The sequence below is a fragment of the Aotus nancymaae genome, unplaced genomic scaffold (assembly GCF_030222135.1).
Source record: "Aotus nancymaae isolate 86718 unplaced genomic scaffold, 86718_ANA_hifiasm-v0.15.2.pri h1tg000040l, whole genome shotgun sequence".
Classification (NCBI taxonomy): Eukaryota; Metazoa; Chordata; class Mammalia; order Primates; family Aotidae; genus Aotus; species Aotus nancymaae.
The window spans coordinates 37,748,105-37,765,711 of NW_026988454.1; the positions used below are offsets into that span (position 1 = coordinate 37,748,105).

A 17,607-nucleotide genomic window follows, 5' to 3' on the forward strand; every position below is an offset into this window, starting at 1 on the left:
AGGACACAGCCAAACCATATCACTCTGCCCCTGGCCCTTCCAAAATCTCATCCTTTTCACATTTCAAAACCAGTGATGACTTCCCAACAGTCCCCCCAAATCTTAACTCATTTCAGCATCAACTCAACAGTCCACAGTCCAAAGTTTCACCTGAAACAAGGCAAGTCCCTTCCACCTAAGGGCCTGTAAAATAAAAAATGAGTTAATTACTTCCTAGATATAATGGGGGTACAGGCATTGGGTAAATACAGTCATTCCAAATGGGAGAAATTGGCCAAAACAAAGGGGCTGCAGTTCCCATGCAAGTCCAAAATCCAGTGGGGGCAGTCAAATCTTAAAGCTCGAAAATGATCTCCTTTGACTCCATGTCTCACATCCAGGTCATGCTGATGCAAGAGGTGGGCTCCCATGGCTTTGGGCAGCTCCTCCCCTGTGGCTTTGCAGGGTATAGCCCTTCTCCTGACTGCTTTCATGGGCTGACGTTGAGTGTCTGCAGGTTTTCCAGGTTTATGACGCAAGCTGTCAGTGGACCTAATATTCTGGGGTCTGGAGGATGGTAGCCCTCTTCTCATAGCTCCACTAGACAGTATCCCAGTAGCAAATTTGTGTGGGGGATCTGATCCCACATTTCCTTTCTGCACTGCCTTAGCAGAGGTTCTCCATGAGGTCCCTGTCACTGCAGCAAACTTCTGCCTGGGCATTTCCATACATTTGAAATTTAGGTGGAGATGCCCAAACCTCAATTCTTAACTTCTGTTTACTTGCAGGCTCAACACCACATGGAATCTGCCAGGGCTTAGGGCTTGCACCCTTGGAAGCCACAACTCAAGCCATATCTTGGCCCCTTTTGGTCATGGCTGGAGCAACTAGAATGCAGGGCACCGAGTCCCTAGACTGAACACAGCATAGGGACCCTGGGTGAAAAAAAGTAATTTTTACCCCCTAAGCCTCTGGGGCCCGTGATGGGAGGGGCTGCTATGAAGACCTCTGACATGCCCTGGAGACATTTTCCCCTTTCTCTTGGGGATTAACATTCAGCTCCTTATTGTAGGGACTCCATGAGCCCCACACTTTGGTGCCAGAATGTAGGAAGCCAGCCCTACATCACCCGTGGGTACCCCAAGTTCAGTGGTGACAAAGGAATGAGAAAAAGATAGATTAAGAGAAAAAGTGGGACCAGAGTCCATCGCTTCTTTACTCTGGAGGTGACAGTGAAGGCCCCAAGCTCTGATCATCCACACTATTTATTGATTACAATCACTTTGATCTACAGGATGGGATGGAGTGATGGTGGGATGAATCAGTGAGCTGGAACTGGTGTGTCATCCTAAGGACTGATAACAGTGGCAGTTTGGGAGTTTTACAAAACAAGAACATGTGGTTATCTTTAACTTATTATCTATGTACAGCTGATGGAATTTGGGCCTTATAAGAAGCCTACAAGTCTCGCTACATCATAGTGCTATGAAGCTGTTTTACGTCCTTGAGCACAATGTTTATGGTAACAGAGCTGAGGTCACCCTGCACCGGAACATAAGGCATGGAGAGGCCTTCCTCCTCAGAGGCCTCCTGTGGCCTCTGCAGTTTGTTGTTCCTTGTTTATATGTTACTCATCACCAATTTATGTAGGCACTCTGTAAATCCTTTCTCCTTTGCTGCTTTTCCCAACACCTTATTACTTATACAAATTTCTGCAGCTGGCTTGAATTTCTCCTCAGAAAATGGGATATTCTTTTCTATCACATGGTCAGGCTGCAAATTTTTTGAACTTTTATGCTCTGCTTCCCTTATAAAACTGAATGTCTTTAACAGCACCCAAGTCACATCTTGAATGCTTTGCTACTTAGAAATTTTTTCAGTCAGATACCCTAAATCATCTCTGTCAAGTTCAAAGTTCCACAGATCTGTAGGCCAGGGACAAAATGCCACCAGTCTCTTTTCTAAAACAAAACAAGAGTCACCTTTGCTCCACCTAACAACAGCTTCCTCATCTCCATTCAAGACCACTTCAGCCTGGGTTTCATTGTCCATATTATTATCAGCATGTTTGTCAAAGCATTCAATGAGTCTCTAGGGAGTTCCACACATTCCTATATTTTCCCGTCTTCTTCTAAGCCCTCCAAACTGTTCCAACTTCTGCCTTACCCAGTTCCAAAGTTGCTTCCACATTTATGGGTATCTTTTCAACAGCACCCCATTCTATTGGTACCAATTTACTGTATTAGTCATTTTTCACACTGCTGATAAAAACATACTGAAGACTGGGCAATTTGCAAAAGCAAGAGGTTTAATGGACTTATAGTTCCACATGGCTGGACAAGCCTCACAATCATGGTGGAAGGCAAGGAGGAGCAAGCCACATCTTACATGGATGGCAGCAGACAATGAGAGAGAGAGAACTTGTGCAGGGAAGCTCCCATTTTTAAAACCATCAGACCTTGTGAGACTTATTCACTAACACAAGAATAGCACGAGAAAGATCTGCCTCCATGATCTGATTACCTCCTACGAGGTTCCTCTCATGGCATGTGGGAATTGTGGGAGTTACAATTCAAGATTATATTTGGGTTGGGACACAGCCAAACCACATCATCTACCCCAAGTTTAGACCCTGCTAATTCAAATTCCTATTATCTTGCTTCAGATTGACAAGGATCACCACACAATTCCTTCAGTTTCCACAATTCCTTCAGTTTCCACAGTTCTTTCAGCTCCTGTCTGACAAGTCTTTGCACACAGCCACATGCTGTGGGGGTATCTTTTAGGTCCTGTGACTGCCATCCAAGCACCCATGCTTACATCTTCACCTTGACAGGTCAGTAACCTCCTGGAGTTGCCTGCCAGCAACCCCATGCTCCTGGAGATCACATACCCTGACCCACACACAAAGGCAGGGTAAGCATGACCAGGGTGCTCCAACTCCTGCCACTTCCTGGTTCTGTCAGCTGCCCAATTCAGTCTGAAATATCCCCACCAAAATTAGACCCATTCATATTCTTTTGAGAAATTCTCTTAAATACAGTTTCCAAGCCTATCTCACAGTCATCATCTGTCTTTAGTAACAAATCAGAGTTGGTTGTTTCTACAGTCCATCTATAAAGTTCAATAATTTTGCAGGTGTATTTCAATAAGTTTGGACAACATCCACAAAAACATCATTGTAGATGATGTTTTCCTCCTTCAGTAGGCATCTTCTCCATGGAGATTACTTAGATAATCAATAAGTTTTTGAGGGATGTGTAAGAGAGCATCACCTTCCTGGATACTACTTATATAAAACCACTCCAACTCCCTCTACATCTTCCAATAATTCATGAGGCAGCACACCCTCCCCAGCTGTAATGACTCCAAGAATTCCCACTCCATATTCACTGACACTTTGTTAACACAAAACATCTTAACAAAATTAAGATTTCTTAACACAAAGCTGTGGAGGTCTTGGCTCTCCCGTACGATTGTACATTTAAAGCTCTCTGGTAAAATGAATTGTTCCATGTGCTTGCATAAGGCTTGTTCGCCTGCACGCCATGGCTTGGAGGATTCAAGTGAACAATGAAGAGGACCTCCTCCTGTTCTGCCTGAGAAAGCTTGACAGTGACTTTCCTCTGGCAACCCACATCATCGTCATTGTAGAACACTCCAAGACTGGTAATAGTGATCAGGTAGAGAACTTGGAAACTCACGTTGACAACTCGGTCTTCAGAGAGCCCTGATGAAGTGTCTTAAAGACAGAATGCTGCAATTTCCCGATTCAAAACTGGATTTGTGATGTTCAGTAGTAGGGATACTCCTGGTCTTCCACAGGCACTTAGCAGCTATGAGCACCTTTTATGAACTTGACAAGCACATGTTGACTTAATGCAGGATTCTGTATCCAATGCTTCAACCAGGTGATTCTTATCACATTTTGAAGTTCATGGTTATTGCAAGCTGACAACATGCCAACTACCACAGCATAGTGACTAGGTTTCCACCGAAGAAATAAAGCCAACTGGTCCACAGGGTCAGCCCTGGAGGTTCGAGCAGGCTACTATCATTTTCATAAATGATAATCAGTTGGAGAACACAAGGGCAGAGAAAGCCCCATTTAAATTAGCAACAAAGAAGATAAAGTACTTAGAAATAAATTTAACAATGTTCAAAATCTATAGTACAAAACTTTAAACACTCTTGAAAGATGTAAAAATAGACTTGGACAAACAGAAAAATGTCCTTATTTTTGGATTGGAAGACTCAACATCATAAAAATGAGAATAAGTCATTCCTTTAAGCAAATTTATAAATTCAGTGCAATATCACTAACAAAATCCATAAACTTCAAATGGAAAAATAAACATGCAAGAATATCCCCCAAAAAAGCCATTTTAAAAAAAGCTCTGAGGGAATACTAGTTCTACTAGATGTTAAAACATACTTGTCTCATTTTAGTTTAAAAAAAAAAAGGAAGAAAACATACTATAAAGCCTCTATAATTAAAAAAGCACATTACTAGTAGAAGTAGACAGATAAGCTGAATAGAACAAAAGTCCAGAAAGAAATCCAAGCATATTTGAACCTTTAGTATATGATAAAGGGAGCATCTTAAATCACAAAGGCAAAGAGTGAATTTTAATAAATGGTTCTGGGACCACTGGTAGCCATTTGAAAAAAAGATAACATCAGATCTGTAATTCACATAACATAAAAGAATAAACTCCAAAGAGATAAAGAACCCAATGATTAAAAGAAAAATTAAACCATCAAGTACAATAAGAAAATCTGGATAAATTACTCTTTAAGCTCAGAAAGGCCTAACAGATTCTCTAAATCCAGATGTAATATTTAAAAATAGATGATTTTAACTATGTAAAAATGAAAAGGAAAATCTGCACAGCAAAAAGCATCATAAACAAAGTCAAAACACCACTGACATACTGGATGAAAACACTTCTATCATATAGAAAAAGGGCAAATTTCTGTAATATATAGAATATTCTTCAAAATTAAGTGTAAAAAGATTTTAAAAATCCAAATGAAAAATGTAAGGAAATATAGAAACAATTTGCAAAAGGGCATAAAAGTGTATGAAAAAAGGTTTAACATCACTCAGGATAAGATAAATGCAAATTAAAACTATGCTGATATATCATTTATTATTAGATTAGGAAACATCTAAAAATATATAACACACTCAATTTTTTAGGCTATGGAAAAACAGGAACTCTCATATGTTGCTAATGAGAATGCAGCCTTCTCGAGGGAAATTTCACAATACCTAACAAAACTATATATGTATTTAACTTTCGATCAAAGAATCCCACTTCTAGAAATCTACTCTAAAGATATACCTTTGCCAATACAAAAATATAAATGCACAAAGTTATTCAATGCAGCACTGTTTGTATTGAAAAATAATTGAAAATGCCTAAATGCTCACACATAGGAGAATAGTTGAAGAAACTATTCTTCAAAATGAACATGTCTACACCCAAAATGGATTTCCCCACAATGTACACACAAAATGGCACATCTACAAAATGGACTACTATGCAGCTAAACAAAAGAATGAATAAGATCTGTGTGAACTAATATAGAGTGAATTCCAGAGAAAATAAAACATATACATTTAACTATTAGCTTCAGTGAAAAGAAACACAGGAAGAAAAAAATATGAGTCTAAGATAAAGATATTGGTCACTACTGAGCATGGTAAGAGTTGGGTAGAAAGTAAAGAAGAAAATGGGAAAGAGTCATTTCTCTGAATATACCTTCTTTTTATAGACCTGACTTTTAAAACTGTATTAATTGTGTTAGGTTTTTAGGGCTATCATAACGAAGTACCACAAACTAAGTGGTTTACACACCAGAAATTTGTGGTCTCACAGTTCTGGAGCCTAGAAGTCTGTATCCAGGTGCTGGCAGAGCTGTGCTTCCTCTGAATGCGCTATTGAAGAATGTGTTCCAGGCCTCTCTCTCAGCTTCTGGTAGTTCCCTGGCCCATAGCAGCGTATCTCCAGTTCACGTGATGTTCTCCCTGTATGGCTGTCTCTGTGTCCAAATTCTCCCCTTTTATAAGAATACCAGTCATATTCGTGTCCCACCAGTCATATTGACCCATCTACTCCAGTATGACTTCATCTTAACTTATCTGATTACATCTGCAGCCACTCTATTTCCAAATAAGGGTGAGTTCTGAGGTACTGCAGCTTAGGAACTCAATAATGAATTAGGAGATGGGAGGTGGGAAACAATTTAACCCATAATGTTACTGTTTCCCGCATTCAAATAAATAAATAAATGAAAAATTTAAAACCCACAAAGAAGGGGGATAGCCTAAAACTGAATACAACTGGAAACAAATGAACTGACCTACATAAATCAAATGATCACTCTCAAGAAGGGAGAAAAAAATTAACTCAAGCAAATGTTGAACACAATATCTAGATTACTTGCCTTCACACTAAAGGCAAAAAGCCCACTAAACAAATATTCAACGCTAATTAGTAGACCTTTTTTTTTCCCAAAAATATAGGTTACTAATTCTGGAGCTACTTGTATATTGCAGAATTGAACAAATAAATAAATACATACATTGTTGATATTGGGATCCAGAGTTCTCACTGTCGGAGAAGACAGTGATAAATCTGAAAAGGGAAGTAGAATTGTAGCTATCAGTATGACTCATGGGGACATAGACAAATTGGTACAAATGGATATAGATATGTGTAGGTCTGTATATGTGGGTGTGTGTCTCTGTGCATATAACTTCACAGTATATATAGAGAAAGAATATATAAAAACAGTAGAGAGACAGAATATATACATATATATGCATATCTATGTATACATATATACACAGTAGATAGAATATATACATACACATATATATACAGAATATATATACATATACACATATGTGTACAGAATATACACATTATGTGTGTATATACATACATAATCTCAAATACATAATTGTATGTTAAATATATATAATACATTATGTATGTATATATTCTGTACATATATGTGTATGTATGTATATATATTGCCTCTTTATATATATACTGTGCACAAAGACATCCACATACACAGATCTACACATGTATGTACATACATAAATATCTAGGTATATATGTATGTATGTATGTATGTATGTATGTATTCTGTCTCTCTCTCTCCCACCTCCATGACTCTTTCTTTCCCTTCCCACTTAGATCGGTCCTCTGAGAATACCTAGAAGAAATGAAATCCCACTAACAATGGGGTTCACCTCTTAGTACCAGATCTTGTTTTCTAAATACCATTCTTCACCAAGAAGAGCCAGGTTTCTCTGAAAAAACAAAATGCCCAAGCAAAGGTAGTTTACAGAAAGAATAAGATAAACCTGGGGCATTTCATCATATCAAAGGATGACTTGAGAAATTCAATTTATGAATTCAATTTTACCAAAAGGTAAAATAGCCAGCTTGAAGGGGCTCCCATTGGCAAAACTAGGGACAATTTGAGTATCAAAATAAAGATAGTAATTAAAGGGTTTTACTTTATTAGTAAATTGAATTTCACACATCTCAAGTAAAACAAGCAAATTGGGAGACAAAGTAAACTCTTCCTTACAAGAGACTGCCAACTCATACATATAGAAAGAATGTTGGAATTATAAAAATCAATATTTGCCAGCCAGTATAATAATTGATTCTTCCTGTTGAAAGAGTAATGGACATCCCCACAAGATCTTTCTTTCAATACAAAGGGTAAAATATAGCAGTTGAGGAAGCTACACAATGCCACATTAGAAAATGGTCAAAGTTAACATTCCTAGCAATGAGACTGACCAGCAGCATATACCTTGATACGGTCAACCCAAACCTCATCTTGAATTGTAATCCCCACAATCCCCACGTGTTGAGGGAGGGACCAGGTGGGAGGTGATTAGGTCATGGAGGTGGTTACTTCCATGCTATTCTCATGATAATGAGTGAGGCCTCATGAGACCTGATGGTTTTATAAGCGTTTGAAAGTTCCTCCTTTGCTCTTCTGTCTGCTGGTGGCTTGTGAAGAAGGTGTTTACTTCTCCTTCGTCCATGATGTAAGTTTACTGAGGTCTTCCCAGAACTGTGAGTCAATTAAACCTCTTTCCTTTCTAAATTACCCAGTCTCAAGTATTTCTTTATAGCAGCATGAAAACAAACTAATACCTACCTCTTATTTGATGCACTGAGAAGAGCTCAGCATCACTTCAGTGTCATTCTGCCAAAAGTGAATAATCTGAATCTATCCTTGAGGGTACATCAGACAAATCCAACCATAGAGGCATTCTACAAAATCACTGTGCTATACTTTATAAAAATGTCAATATCATAAAATTCAAAGAAAGACTCAGAAAATGTTCCAGATTAATCTTTAAAAACATGACAACTTTCTCTTTCAGCAGAAGAGTGAAAAAAAAAAAAAAAGAACGTGACAACTGAATGAAATGCATGATCTGGGATTTTCTTTCGCTATAAGGGGCATTTTGAAACATTGACAAAATCTTAACAAGGTCTGTAGATTAAATAATAGTATTTGTTTCAATGTTAATTTCCTATTTTGAAAACTGTACTCTGGTTACTTGAGGAATTCCTTGTTTTTAGAAATACACATTAAAGTATTTAGGGGAAAGAGAGTATCTGCAACTTCTTAAGTTGTTCAGAAAACAATTGAGATGCATGGTATATGTGCACACAAGCACTCACAGATAGTGACTGAGGAAACAATGAAGCAATTGCAGAAATGGTTACCATTTTGGGAATCTGGATGAAGAATTTCAGGGAATTCTTTTTCCTATTCTTGCAACTTTTCTGTACATCTGATATGTCAAAATAAGGAAAAATATGGGAAACCAGAGAATTAAGGTGACTTGCCCAAAGTCATACAAAGGAGGCAAACAAGCTGTCTGGGTCGCAAGCTCATGCTCCTTCCACCACCTCCCTCTCTCTTTATGATGACACTTCGTTGTTCCTAGTAACATGTGCTGGAAAGCAAATGAGCTGGGCTAGCAGGTGGATTGTTAATTCCTAGAGAACTTGCTTGAACATCTTGTGAGTCATACTGGGATTCTAAGGCAGACAACACAGGGGCAGGTGTGTGGCTGGTGCTAGAGGCATTCTCCTGGCAACGTGCCTTGCCCTCTAAGAGCTCAGCCAGCTGTTCGAGATACAATGTCTAATAAGTTGCCATTGGGATTGGCATTCATCTCTCTGAGGACTCTGACCTGGTAGGTGTGAGTGCCTACCTATGGTCAGGAGCAATATCCACTCTTGGTCATGACAGTGGCAGTGTCTTAATGGCAGGGGGGTGCCAAGGCACCCAAGAGGGGTGCCTTGACTGAAGCTAGTGGTTTAGGGCAGAGTGACATGCTTCTGCTTTATGGGTAGAGAAGCATGGCAAAGGCTGGCAAGTCAGCAGGCAGATCTGGATTCAGGTTTGTGCTCCAATGCTAGTTGGGAACCAGAGTACCAAAAAATATCCGCAGGCTAAGGAAGATACTCCCCTTCTGTGCTTCCTTTGAGCCTCCATAACAGTACTTGCCGTATTATACTGCAGTTGTCAGTATATACGCTTGTCTCGTACACTGGATTCAAGAAGACAGTCTGTGGCATTCATTGAATAAATATTTATCAAGACCTGCATTGTACCAGGCACTGTTTTAGGTGCTGTTGATACATCAGTGAACTGTTTTTAGATAAAAATTTGTATCCTTATGGAATGTGCTTTCATCTTCATATATTTAGCACTTAGCCCAGCATATGGAACATAGCAGGTACATATGAGTGAGACAGTGCCACTTGTAATGGGCACTTGTGGTGATTCAGAGGAAAGCTACAGTGTTGTGGGCATCCAGGGAGTCCCAAGGCTCAATTCAGACACTTTGGAAACTAAGCATAGGTCAGAGGCCTAATCCCAGTCCCCACCGTGAAGATGATGCAGTTTTTAGGTCTGAAATATTTAGGATTGCTTCTGAATCTGAAGGCTGTGTCTGCAGGATGAAATGTTTACCACCAGCCAAAAGGAATCAAGAGGGATGGGACTCAACACAGAACAAGCTTGCTGTAGTTTGCAGGGTTGAATGTCAAGGACAGGAAGGAACATTAGAAAGCCTGTGGTTAATCTTCTGTTTTCCAACCCCCAACCCTGCCATCCCCATTTTATTCTTTACTCTTTCTTGAAGAGTAAAAAATAAAATGTCTCTGATTGAACTGCCTCTATTTCAGTCATACCAGTGACAGGGAACTCACAATTTACTAACACTAACACAAGTATTCCATTTTTAGTGGCTATGATCATTAACAAGTTCCTCCTTAGGTAAAGCCAAAATTAATCTATGTCGGCTCTGTCTCTGTCATATAAGACAACTCAAGAATTTGAATTGCTCCAGCCTGGGCAATATGGAAAAACCCTATCTCTACCAAAAATACAAAAAATTAGCCAGGCATGGTGGCATGCACCTGTCATCCCAGCTAATCAGGAGGCTGAGGTGGGAGGATTGCTTGAGCCTGGGAGGTGGAGGTTGCAGTGAACTGAGATTGCACCACTGTACTCCAGTCTGGGCGAGAGAGTGAGATCCCATCTCAACAAAATAAAAACAAAAAAGAATGCAAATTGCACTTTCTTACCATTTGGATATCAGAGGGTCATTCTCTAATACTTGAAGTCTTGCTGGAATCTTGCCTTAATGAAAATATAAACGCACTCATCTTTCCTCCTTTCCTTTTCTTACAGTGGCGTGTGTTTCCCTTCCCTCATTTGAGGTTAGTCCTTCCACCTGTGCTCTGAATTGCATCCCTTCTCACTGGATCTCAGTTCCCAGTCACTTTCCGACCTCATGTGGTCACACTTTTCCCCCATCACACTATTGGAAATATTTGAGTGAAGATCAAGATCTCCTTCAGTACTACATTCAAGAGATGTTTTCATTGTATTTAACCCCTCGACAGCACCGCATCCGGCTCTGCTAACCACTTCCTCACACTTGACTGCCTTTCCTCCTCCTCCCTGGCAGCTGTGCCTCTTCAGCCTCACGGTGGCTTCTCTTCCTTTATTCTCAGGTTTCCCCAGAATTCTGTCCTAAACTCTATTTCTATTCTACATCCTCTCCCTAGGTAATTTAATAAACTGTCATTGCTTTTGTTGTTGTTTTGAGATAGGGTGTTGCTCTGTCACCCAGGCTGGAGTACAGTGGCATGATCATGACTCATTGCAACCTCAACCTCCTGGGCCCAAGTGAGCCTCTTGGCTCAGTTTCCCCAGTAGCTGGGACCACAGGTGTGCACCACCCCAGTGGCTAACTTTTTGGTAGATATGGGGTCTCACTATGTTGCCCAGAATGGTCTCAAACCCCTGGGCTCAAGTGATCTTCCTTCCTTGGCCTCCCAAAGTGCTGAGATTATAGGTGTGAGCCACCCTGCTTTGCTTAACCCTTACAAGGTGTAACTTATTACATTACACTTATGCTTGTAACAAGTATAATAGGTATTCATTGTAATCCCTAAGTCTCTAGCTCCATCCCAAATTAATTTCTGAGGCTCCAGATCTATTTTCGCATCAGATTACTAGACATCTCTGATGGAATACCCTCCTCCAAGTCCTCAAACTAAAACTTCTAGGATAGAAGCTTTCTAGGTTCCGTGACAAGAATCTGGGTGTCTTTTTGGAATTTCTCTCTTCCTGCCACGTTCCCTAATAATCCACTCATCACCAGGCCCTGCCAAGTGTGTGACCTAAACATCTCTTCCGGTCATTCTCTTGGGTCTACGTCCACTGAGATGAGCTTTGATTCCTGCAATAGCCCAGTCACTGCTCGTCCTACCTCTGGCGCTGCTCTTTCTCATCTGTCCTCCTCATTCTGGCCACAGCAGTTCTTCAAAATACAAATGAGGCCCCATCCCAGACCTACAGGAGGGGCTCTGCCTGGATAAGATGATAAACCGGAAGTACCTTTATAGAAACAGCAAGGTCCTTCAGAAGCTTCAGCCTCTCTGTCTTCCATTTTACCATGGCATTCTGTGCTTCAGCCATGCCAAACTACTTCTGGTTTTCCAAATTTACCTGACTCTCACTTCTAAATCTTTGGAAATGCTGTTCTTTCAATGGGAATAATTATCTACATTCTACCCTCTTTCCCTTACCAATCCCTTCCTCTATGCCTGCCCTGGTGCAAGCTAGTCTGGGTCACTCTGCTTGTTCTCAGCTTGGACATCTTCAAGAAGATCTCTGTTAACCTGCTCCTCATATAAGACCATGGGCAGTACCCCTTCTGTTTATCCGCACAGCTCCCTACTCTTTCCCTATCAAAACATTTGTCATTTTACATTGGAATTAGCTATATTCCTGATGGCATGTTAACCTGTGTGTGAGGTTGGGGGAGGGAGAGTGTGTCTTGTGTCTTGTATACTGCTGTGTCCCAGATCTTGGCACAGTAGCTTCCCTGAAAATAGACGCAAAAAAAAAAAAAAAAAAAATAGCAAGGCTGGGCATGGTGGCTTATGCCTGTAATCCCAGTACTTTGGGAGGCTGAGGCAAGAGAATTGCTTGAGCCTGGGAGTTTGAGACAACCCTGGACAACATAGCAAGACCTCATCCCTGCTAAATATAATTATATATAAATCAGATGAGTATGGTGGCATGTACCCATATTTGCTTCTACTCGGGAGGCTAAGGTGGGAGGATGACCTGAGCCCAGGAGATCCAGGCTGCAATGAGCTATGATTTCGCTGCTGCACTCCAGCCTACATGTTTGCTTTTTCTTTTAAGATCAGATTTACAAATATATGCTCAAACTTTAAAGGAAAACTTGTTTCATTTGCTAAAGGAATAATTTTCAGTCTGCTTCCTGAAACACTGAGCACTCCACAGAGACAGCTGGAGTTTAGGGCAGTGGAGGGTGGGGAGGTGGAGTGGCCTGCTCAACAATTTTTAAATCACTTTATTGATGTATGATTGACATAACAAAAAGTGGTCGATTTTTTTCTTTTTGCTTTTGGAGAGAGTCTTGCTTTGTTGCCCAGATTGGAGTGCCGTGGCGCCATCATAGCTTCCTGCAGCCTTGAACTCTGGGATCAAGGGATCCTTCTGCCTCAGCCTCCTCAGTAACTGGGACCACAGGCAAAAAGTTGTAGATTTTTAATGTATATAACTTGATGTGACTGGAGATAAGGATATACCCATGAAACCATGACCAACAATAAATGCAACAAACTTATTTGCTGTCTCCAAAATTTCCTCCTGTTCATTTTAGTTTCTGTTCAGTTGTTGTTCCTTTTGTGGAAAGAGGATTTAATATGAGATCTATCCTCCTAGAAGGTTTTTAAGCATACAATGTAATATTGTCAATCATAGACACTGTGATCTACAAAAGAGCTCCAGAACTTATCAATCTTGTATAGCTGAAACTTTGTACCCTTTGACCAACACCTCCCCACTTACCCCTTCTTACCTTCACCCCTGGGAACCACCCAGTCTCTGCTTCTATGGGTTTGACTATTTTAGATTCTACATATAAGGGAGATCATACAGTATTTGTCTTTCTGTGTCTGCATTATTTTTCTTAGCATCCTGACCTCCAGGTCCATCCTTATTGCTCAAAATGTGACCGATTCAATGTTTATCTGCCTTGTGTACTAAAGATTTTTGGTTTTCTGGGTTTTTGTTGTTGTTGTTTGTTTGTTTGTTGAGATGGAGTCTAGGGGTCACCCAGGCTGGAGTGCAGTGGCACCATCTTGGCTTACTGCAACCTCCACCTCCTAGGTTCAAGCGATTCTCCTACCACAGCTGCCTGAGTAGTGGGATTACAGGCATGCATCTCCATGCCTGGCTAATTTTTGTATTTTTTGTGGAGTCAGGATTTCACCCTATTGGCCAGACTGGTCTCGAACTCCTGGCCTCAAGTGATTCTCCCTCCTCAACTTCCCAAAGTACTGGGATTATAGGCATGAGCCACTGTGCCCCGCCAGCTTTTGGTTTTCTAAAGCTGTGCTCTCAAACATTCTTACAGAGGGTCATGTGCCCACATAGCTGAATCCTCATCTGGGGATACAAGGATGGTTTGTCTCCTACTGCTGCTATAGCAGATTACCATAAACTTAGTGATTTAAAACAACACACCTTTATAATCTTGGCTCTGGAGGTCAGAAGTCTGGTGTGAGTTTCACTGGGCTAAAATCAAAGGATTGGTGTGTGAACATTATTGGCTGGCCATTGTTCAGTCTCCCAAAGACATGCTTCTACAAGTGTGTACACCTGAGCACTTTCTTGAATGCACATTGTCAAAAAGATGAGAACCTACGTCTTTCAAAAATTATCACAAAGGGTCATGAACCCTGCTAAAGCAAATCATATCCCTTGTGAATTTAATTTAAAAATCTATTTCAGGCTGGGTGCCATCAATCATGCCTGTAATCCCAGCACTTTGGGAGGCCGAGGCAGGTGGATCACAAGATCAGGAGTTCGAGACTAGCCTGGTCAACATGGTGAAACCCCATCTGTACTAAAAATACAAAAATTAGCCAGGCAGGCATGGTGGTGCTTGGCTGTATTCCCAGCTACTCAGGAGGCTGAGGCAGGAGAATCACTTGAACCCAGGAGGCGGAGGTTGCAGTGAGCCGAGATCGCACCACTGCACTCCAACCTGGGTGACAGAGCAAGACTCTGTCTCAGAAAAAACTATTTCGAACATATTATTTACATACATGTTTTCAGAGTCATACCCAAATGCATTAAATACCACTGAAGTAAATAAGTACAAATTTTTGGGAGGGTAATTCAGCAAAATATACCAAAGTAGAAAATACACATAATTTAATCCAGAAATTCGACTACACAAGGACATTTCCTGACAGCCATAATTGCAAAAAAAAAAAAAAAAAGCTGCAAAAGAATGTTTATATAAATTGTAGTAGATGTATGCAATGCAATATGATACAGTTATTGTAAAGAATGAGAGTGATGTATATGTGTGAATAGAGAAAGTCATTCAAGATAAAATGTTAAGTGACAAAAGTGCAAACAGGGGGCAAGGTCTGATTGCTCTGCCTCCAGCTTCAGAAAGGATCACATATAAGCTGGTTCCTAAAATAATTTGAGAGATGATACATAAGAAGCCATTAACAGAGAGGCGGGTAGTAGCAGTCAGGAAGACTTTATTTTGTGCTTCTCTACTATCTACATTTTTCTATTATGAGCATTGTATTAGTCTGTTTTCACACCGCTGATAAAGACATATATATCCAAGACTGTGTCATTTATAAAGAAAAAGAGGTTTAAAGGACTCACAGTTCCACATGGCCGGGGAGATCTCACAATGGTGGCAGAAGGCGAGGGGAAAAACAAAGGCACATCTTACGTGGTGGCAGGCAAAGAGAGAATGAGAGCCAAGCGAAAAGGGAAATCCCTAATAAAATCATCAGATCTAATAAGACTTATTCACTACCACACACAGTACAAGGGAAACTGCTCTCAGGATTCAATTGTCTCCCACTGGGTCCCTCCCACAACACGGGAATTATAGGAGCTATAATTCAAGATGATATTTGGGTGGGGACACAGTCATACCATATCAGGCATGTATTATTTTATTTTATAAAAGTAACTTAGAGTCAGTTAAAAATAATGACCAATAATAATAAAAACAGTGGGATCAATAATAATGTCCACAAGCTTGTCTGTGTGCCTTACACAATTCCAAGGACGTCACACAGATTATCTTATTCTTGTGTCTCTAGGAGATAGGAACTACTATTACACCCACTTGGCAGATGAGGAAATTTAGATGCGTGAAGGTTAAGCCAGTTGTTTTATGTCCCACAGCTGGCAAAGGGGGAGCTTAGGTTAAATTGAGGTCTGTTTGACCTAAGTCACTGCTCTTCACTGTTGCTGCTATTTGCGTTTTCTTGCTACTTTTTCATGTTCAAATAAGAATCCTAACGAAGACTATGACATATGTTTTAATACAGGTAAAAACCTTCTCAAATGTCAAAACTAAAAATACCTTCTTTCCTAATATGTCACAAGTCTAAACAATAATTATGTCACAAAGGCCACATATTTTTGATGGTTCATATGTTCAAAAATGTGAAAATATCTTTAAATTTTAACGAGCAGCATTATTTGAAATGTCAACGTGGGGAAACCTTTATAAGGGGGACAATTAAATAAATAAAGAGGAGGGGAGATATAGACGGGAGAAGAATAAAAGTGGAATAAACAGAAATTTACACAATTGTGCTAACATTGGTGATTTACAGCTTTAAGGGAAGGGTTTTCTACAAGTAGTCTAGCTATCGTTTCTGACAGCTGTAATTTGTTTTCACTATATACACTAAAGAAATATTCTATTTCCATTGCAGATAAGATGAGGTTGGCGTATTTAACAATGAGATGATACCACTAAGTCATATCTAGAGTACTTTATTGCAATTGCTTCCACACATTAGAATCACTATTTTTTAAGAAAAAATAATAACAAAAGCAAACAAGCAACTCATTACCACCCTAGATTTGCAAATAGTCTGGAAACTATTTGGCCAAATCTTTTCTGGGTGAAAAATTTTATTAGCCCTATTCAATGTTTCATGAAGGTGATTCTGATGTGAGCCAGTGATTTAGAGACCATCTTCCTTTCATGCGTCTTTTCTCTTTGATTTCTTTCATCCTGGCTGAATCTCTTCAGGTTCATTTGCTTGCGTTATTGCTTGCCAAATGATCCCAATGAAGTATTAAATGTGGTTATCAGGTCCACAGGATCCTCCGGTTAAGTTAATGAGTCCACACCTGGTTAAGTTAATGGGTTCTGATTTAACAACTGTTGACCAGTCTCCAGTCGATTGCTAACTACAGAGAGTACAAATGGAGGCCAAAATGCCATCTAATAACTAAATACTTAAAAATTTAAAAATACACTTACGTTAAAATTAGGATTTTCTCATGATTTGTATTCTATTAACATTAATGTCAAATTGGGTCACTGTAGTTCTTAGACTACTTTTAATTAATTTACATTTGGTGAAGCTGTTAATCAAAGTCACAATATGTGGCCAGGTGTAGTGGCTCATGCCTGTAGTCCCAGCACTTTGGGAGGGTGAGGCTGGAGGATTGCCTGAGTCCAGGAGTTTGAGACCAGCTTGGGCAACATTGTAAGCTCTGTCTCTACAAAAAATAAACTAAATTAGCTGGGCATAGTGGCATGTGCCAGTAGTTCCAGATCGTCGGTAGGCTGAGGTGGGAGGAGCACTTGAGCCTTGAGGGGTTGAGGCTGCAGTGAGCTGTGATCATGCCACTGTACTCCAGCATGGGCAGAGTGAGACCCTGTCTGAAAAAGAAAGAAAGAAAGAAAAGAAAAGAAAAAGCCACTGTATGTATATTTGGGAGTGAAACAATAATTGTTCAAAGTTTAAAGATAGTTATAACATATTTTATATTTTATTTTCAGCATATGTCTATCACTTATGTTATGATTTTGACCATCCCATCTCTTACAGTAATATCTTCATTAAATCTTCATTTATATAAAATTGCAGGGATTTCATTTGGCTTAAGTTGTGGACTTGATAAAAATAATTTTTTTCATTTTCATTATGTTGACCAGTTTTTAAATCT

General features: G+C 39.9%; 1 pseudogene; it reads right to left on the reverse strand.

Annotated features, from left to right (window-relative positions):
- Positions 1–2,630: 2,630 nt before the first annotated feature.
- The window catches only part of LOC105721275 (UDP-GalNAc:beta-1,3-N-acetylgalactosaminyltransferase 2-like), a 30,097-nt pseudogene continuing 15,120 nt past the window's right edge, over positions 2,631–17,607 (reverse strand).